The sequence below is a fragment of the Tachysurus vachellii genome, chromosome 19, assembly GCF_030014155.1.
Source record: "Tachysurus vachellii isolate PV-2020 chromosome 19, HZAU_Pvac_v1, whole genome shotgun sequence".
Classification (NCBI taxonomy): Eukaryota; Metazoa; Chordata; class Actinopteri; order Siluriformes; family Bagridae; genus Tachysurus; species Tachysurus vachellii.
Genome location: NC_083478.1, coordinates 4,733,564 through 4,740,740, shown reverse-complemented (window position 1 = coordinate 4,740,740; position 7,177 = coordinate 4,733,564).

Sequence of the window (7,177 nt, the reverse complement as noted above, 5' to 3'; positions counted from 1 at the left end):
AATAACAAATAAAAGCCACCTGACATTAAATGAGGTTGTTGACTTTAAATTGCCCTTACAGTAGCTGTGTACGAAAGTGTGGGTTTGTATGGACTACTGCATTTATACTAAGAAGATAGGTACTAACTTCCACTTTTTCATATAGTGAAGCAGAGCTTGAGTTGTATCTGAAACCATCTGAAACCAGTTTCTGTTCTCTTTTATAATGTACTATGTAATGGATCCACTGATTCATCACAAAAAATCCCCAGGCTTTTTTTACATTACTCTAGTATACATACTGTATACATGTCAGGCCCCCGGATCCGGTGGAAAGGAGGCAGAGCCGTCGGCAGGATAGCTTCAAATGATAGGGGTTTAATACACAAGGGAAACAAACAGACATCCACACGACACGGGGAACTAACGTAACTTAATCTAACTTAAATACACTAATGAATCCGCGCTGCCATCGGCAACGCGGCTCACATAAATACACACACAATCACAGGATGGGAAACAGGTGAGGAGACAGGGAGGAGCGGACGAAGGCGTGGCAGACACGTGACAATAATAAAAACATTCGCACGTGTCCAAAGGTCCGCGCTGATCCCTGACAATATAGTAGGCGGAGAAAAAACATCCGTCTTATTTTTAATGATTGATTGACTGAAATAGAGTTCATAGAGAAATGGTACCTGTCAGTGTAGGTGACAGTGTATCTGTATGGCATCTAGCTGCAAAACCTACACAAAAACCAAAACACAAAATACCACTTAAAAAATTGTCCCTTGATTCAAACCAAGGGAAAAAAATCACATAATACATTAATTTTAACTGACAAAACTAACATGGAAGTGTCATTTCTTTTAGTTGTTTCACCACATGCTTAGATTCTTCACAACTGAGTAATATTTAACAGTTTCCTGTTGGTCAAACAAAAGTACATTGTTGCACAAAGGGAAGAGCACTCATTGTATTCTACATTATTGTTTTTTAATGACTGATAAAAGAAGATCTTAGTGTTAAAGAGTGTCAGTAATATTAATATTTATATTCTATATTATGTGTGTGAGTGTGTGTGCACGTGTGTGTGTGCGTGTTTCTTATATATTATATATATGAAAATTTTAGACACAACTAAAAAAAAGAAAATAACAAAGCTAGCAACCAAAACCAAAGAACAAAAACTGCTAGAGGAAAGAGGAAATGCCAGAACTACAAATGGGAATAGAATGTTAAACCTATATAGGAATGGAATAACCAACTGTTGTCCTTAAAAACTTAAGTGTGGAAATATATGTGTTTATTATTATTATTATTATTATTATTATTATTATTATTATTATTATTATTATTAACTATTTATTAGTATCATTTTATGCAAACACTGTAATGAAAACACCATTTGAAAAATGTATAAAATTAAGCAAATAAAACTAAACATGTACATTTTTTTTTACTTTATTTTAAAACAAGTTATGTTTTACTGTAATTAACATCCCTTTCCCCAATGATCAGATACTCTGTCTATCCACGGCCGATGTAAAGAGAACTGAGTTAACCCACGGAAGGCTGCTGGACCAGACAACTTTCCTCGCAGGGTGCTCAGGGAATGTGCAAAACTGCTAGCGGATATCTTCACTGACATTTTCAACATTTCCCTGAGCAGTGCTGATGTTCCTATTTGCCTCAAGACAACCATAATTGTCCCTGTTGCACTCACACTTATTGTAATGAAGTGCTTCAAGAAGCTCGGCATGAGGCACATCAAAACCCAGCTACCAGTCTCACTGGACCCCCTGCAGTTTGCGTATCATCCAAACTGCTCCACGGATTATGCCATTGCCATGGCCCTTAATTTAGCCCTCAGCCACCTGGACAATAAAGACACTTACGTACAAAAGCTGTTCATAGACTTTAGTTCAGCATTCAGCACAATCATCCCTCAGCACCTGATTGAGAAGCTGAGCCTGCTGGGACTGAACACCTCCCTCTGCAACTGGATCCTGGACTTCCTGACTGGAAGACCTCAGTCAGTCCAGATCTCCAGCACCACCACACTGAGCACTGGAGACCCTCAGGGATGTATGCTCAGCCCACTGCTCCTAACCTTACTGTCTCCTGACTGTGTAGCAATGCACAGATCAAACCATATCATCAAGTTTGACGCAACCGTGGCAGGTCTCATCAACAAGAACGATGAGTCAGCATACAGAGAGGAGGTGCAACAGCTGACACCCAGTGTAGAACCAACACCCTGTTGATAAAACCAGAGGCGGATGTTGACTTCAGGAGAGCACAGAGCGACCACTCTGAACATCAACGGATCCTCTGTAGAGATCGTCAAGAGCACCAAATTTCTTGCCGTTCATCTAGTGGAAAACTTCACCTGGTCACTCAACACCAGCTCAATCACCAAGAAGCACCAGCAGCGTCTCTACTTCTTACAAAGGCTGAGGAAAGATATAACTTTACCTCATATAACTGCTGCTACTATATTATGTGTTCATTCCAGTATTTCTGAATGTGTACTATAGAACATACAGTATGTACACTGGTCTGTGCTGCTTTTGTGTAATGTCTTGTATTTTTTGCGCTCTCTTCTGTCTTGCACTGTTTGCACCAGGTTGTACAGATGCACTTTAGGTGGCTAGGACTAACTTACTTAAATCCTTGGCTCTGTCTTTGTTTTATGTAGCACCATGGTCCTAGAGAAACATTGTCTTATTTCACTGTGTACTGCATTAGCTATATATGGTTGAAATGACAATAAAAGCTTCTTGACTTGACTTGAATTTTGAAAATACATCTGTTTGAGTAGGTGTGTACTGCTTGGTCTGTCCAACGGTAGCATGGCTGTTACCTAGATTATTTTAAGAGATTTATTCATTCATTCATTCATTCATTCATCTTCTACCGCTTATCCGAACTACCTCGGGTCACGGGGAGCCTGTGCCTATCTCAGGCGTCATCGGGCATCAAGGCAGGATACACCCTGGACGGAGTGCCAACCCATCGCAGGGCACACACACACACACACACACACACACTCATTCACTCACACACACACTCATTCACTCACACACTAGGGACAATTTTTCAGAGATGCCAATCAACCTACCATGCATGTCTTTGGACCGAAACCGGAGTACCCGGAGGAAACCCCCGAGGCACGGGGAGAACATGCAAACTCCACACACACAAGGTGGAGGCAGGAATCGAACCCCGACCCTGGAGGTGTGAGGCGAACGTGCTAACCACTAAGCCACCGTGCCCCCCTAAGAGATTTATCTTAAATCTTATTTATAAATCTTAGTTGTGGGATCTAAATGGAGAACAAAGATATCCTGCAAAGTTCACAACTGGGTGAGTACAAAAGACATAATCATATTAAAAATTGTTACTATGCTAGTTAAAATACAATAGTATTAAGAATGCCTGTTGGCTAGAGATTTATGCTGGTCAAAGAGTTTGACAGCATGCAACATATGGAAATGGCACTAGAAATAGAAACACAGCACACTAGAAATAAAGCTTAAACCCTGCGTCAGCAATGAGTTAGTCATTTAAACCAACAAACAGCTCTTACCTCGTGGCCATTCACACAGCACAGCGGAAATGAGGCACTGCTAAGTAGGGGCGCTCACCTATGATGTCACTGACACCATTTTTATAGTTTCAGAACAAGAGACTATTTTTATAGTCTCAGAACAATATTGCTACATCTGTTAATAACATAACGCAAGGTTCTTAATTTATCTGGACTAGACTACAAATATTTTTGTTAGACAAATAAATATGTAAACAATTAAAAATAAATAAGTAATTGTAAGTGTTTTAAGTGATTTTGTTGTTTGCTACAGGTTGCTAGTCACTATTAAATGAAATGAAATTACATTTATTTTTATACGTAGCACTTTTAACAATTCCCATTGTCTCAAAGCAGCTTTACAGAAGTATGGAAACAGATGAGGGAGAGAAAAATAAAATATATATATATATATCGTTGCTGTCAGGCGGAATCCTCGTATCTCCAAAACCGTTATTTTTCAGGAAATTTAAAAAACGCCGTACCTTATCTGCAGTGCACAGGGTTTAGTCCGCGTTGCAGTGGATTGTCTTGCGCTAAATTCCTGTCCTCAGACGAGCTCCAGAACTAGCGGGGGTCAAGATTTTTTTTTCTTTGAGCCCAGTGTTTTGAAGACATTTACCTCAGAAGACGTGTTGATTCGTTGCGACTCTTATTAAGGAGAAATATGCCACGAAGCTCTCCCGCGGAGTGAGGAAGAGGTGGACAGTTGAAGTGAGATTTGCGCTCAAGCTATTTTCAAGACTTTAGATTGGTTAATAAGTTGTAAAAATAACAGACCCACGTGGGGACTGACCAATAGCATCGATATCTGAAAAAATATGAAATTGACCAAATTTGGACATACGAGGTTTCCGCCCGACAGCGACGATATATATAATAATAAGAAGAAAAAATAAGGATAGAAATAAATAAATGAATATATACAATTAAAGTTTAAATATTAATTTAAAATACTATATATCTATCCCTATCCCTAATGAGCAAGCCGGAGGCGACGGCAGCAAGGAAAAACTCCCTAAGATGATATGAGGAAGAACCCTTGAGAGGAACCAGGCTCAGAAGGGAACCCATCCTAATTTGGGTGACACTGAACGGTAAATAATGTAAATGTAAATAATGTCCTTTCTACAACAGTTTATAATAATGCAACCGAGAGCTATTGAGGAACTAATGGGTCATCGCAAACTCTGAATTCAGCACAGACCTGATTGCTGATAAAGACCATACAGTTTACTGACACAACATTGCTTCATAGAATGCATGACAGTCTCCGGGCAGCTCCATCCACAACAATCCCATGAGTCACTGGCTGGGTGACCACCGGGTGATGAGACTCCAACCAGGGGTAGAACCTCAGAATTGCTCCGTAAGAAGAGATGATCAGTCTAGGAACTCGGACCACTGGGAGCTTGTGAGTGGAATATATAGTTCTACAGAGAGAGAGAGAGAGAGAGAGAGAGAGAGAGAGAGAGAGAGAGAGAGAGAGAGAGAGGTAAATTGTTAGGTATGATTGGTAGTCAGGTGATAGACAATGTAAATTATGTGCAAAGTGCAGACAGGGACTGTGGCAAGACTAGCTATGACAGCATAACTAAAAGGCTAAAGCCAGAAGGTGACACAGACATAAGGGCTTCCTGGGGCGTGAAGAGTCCCACCACTCCACAGTCTACAAACCTGAGCGACTTGCAAGGGTGGTAAGCCGACAGCATCCAGACATCCAAGTTGAAAAGTGTATTGCAACTCAAATTCATGAACATCTGTCCAACAATAACTTGTATGAAACATTTCAATCCGGTTTTCGTCCCCACCACAGCGCTGAGACTGCTCTTGTCAGAATAACTAATGATCTACTGTTGGCAGCTGACTCTGGGCTTTTAACTATACTTGTCCTTCTAGACTTGAGCGCTGCCTTTGATACTATCTCACATAACATACTTATTGACAGATTAGTTTCCATTGGTATTACTGGCACTGTTCTGTCTTGGTTTAGGTCATATCTATCTGGGCGCAGTCAGCGTATTCAATTAAAAGGTTTTAGTTCAAGAACATCTACAGTCATCACTGGTGTGGCACAGGGTTCTGTTTTGGGCCCACTTCTTTTCATTATATATATGCTTCCTCTTGGTGATATCTTAAGGAAATATGGTACTAATTTTCACTGCTGTGCAGATGACACCCAACTCTACCTGTCTGCCAAACCCACTGGTTCTTTCCCTCCGCCGTCTTTGTCAAGCTGTTTAGCTGAAATTAAAGACTGGCTGTCAGCGAACTTTCTGAAAGTAAATGGCAATAAAACTGAGGCTCTGCTTGTTGGCACTAGATCAGTTGTGTCTAAATCTAACTGTTTCTCTTTACATATTGACAATACTGCAATCTGTCCTTCCTCTCAGGTTAAAAGTTTGGGTTTCATCTTGGATAGCACGCTATCTTTTAAAGCTCAAATTAATAATATAACACGGATTGCATACTTCCATTTGCGCAACATTAATCGTCTACGTCCCTTTCTTTCAAATAATAATACTGCATTTCTCATTCACGCACTAGTCACTTCACGTATAGACTACTGCAATGCTCTTCTTACAGGTATTCCCTCCAAATTGCTGCATAAGCTTTAACTGGTTCAGAATTTTGCAGCTCGTGTTCTCTCTAGAACACCTTATACTGATCACATTTCTCCGGTTCTCCAGCAATTGCATTGGCTTCCAGTAAAATATAGAGTTCAGTTTAAAATCCTGCTACTCACTTATAAGGCACTTCATAATCTTGTACCACAATACCTTACTCAACTTCTCCAGGTTTACACTCCTTCACGTGCACTCAGATCTTCATCTTCAATTTCTCTTGTGGTACCTCGGATTCAACTTACTACTATGGGTGCCAGATCTTTTAGTTATGTTGCCCCCCGCCTATGGAATTCTCTTCCCCTCAATGTTCGCAATAGCGAGTGCTTGCTGACTTTTAAAATGCGTCTTAAGACTTATCTTTTTATACAGGCTTTCTTATAACATGTTTTATTGAGACTTAAATGCACTTTATATATATATATATGCTGTTTGTTTATGTGTTTTGTCTTATGTAATGACCTGTATATTGCTTGTAAGGTGACCTTGGGTGTTCTGAAAGGCGCCATGAAATAAAATGCATTATTATTATTATTATTATTATTATTATTATTATTATTATTATTATTATTATTATTATTATTTCAATAAACACTCTATGCCCATGAACCCTCCAGATCTGTTCCTTTACCTAAGAAAATGTATTTATAAAAAGCTAGACTAAACAAATGTGTTTTTAGCCTGGACTTACAGTAAACACTGAGACTGTGTCTGAGTCCCGAACACATTGGAAGTCTGTTCCATAACTGTGGGGCTCTGTAAGAAAATGCTCTGCCCCCTGCTGTAGCCTTTTGTACTTAAGGTACTACCAAAAAGCCTGTACCTTTTGATCAAAACAGACGGGAAGGTTCATAAAAAAACAAAAAGATCACTCATTTACTGTGGCGCGAGACCATTAAGTGCTTTATAAGTTAATGAGTATTTTATAATCATTGCAAAACTTGCCTGGGAGCCAATGCAATAAGGATACAATGGGGTGATA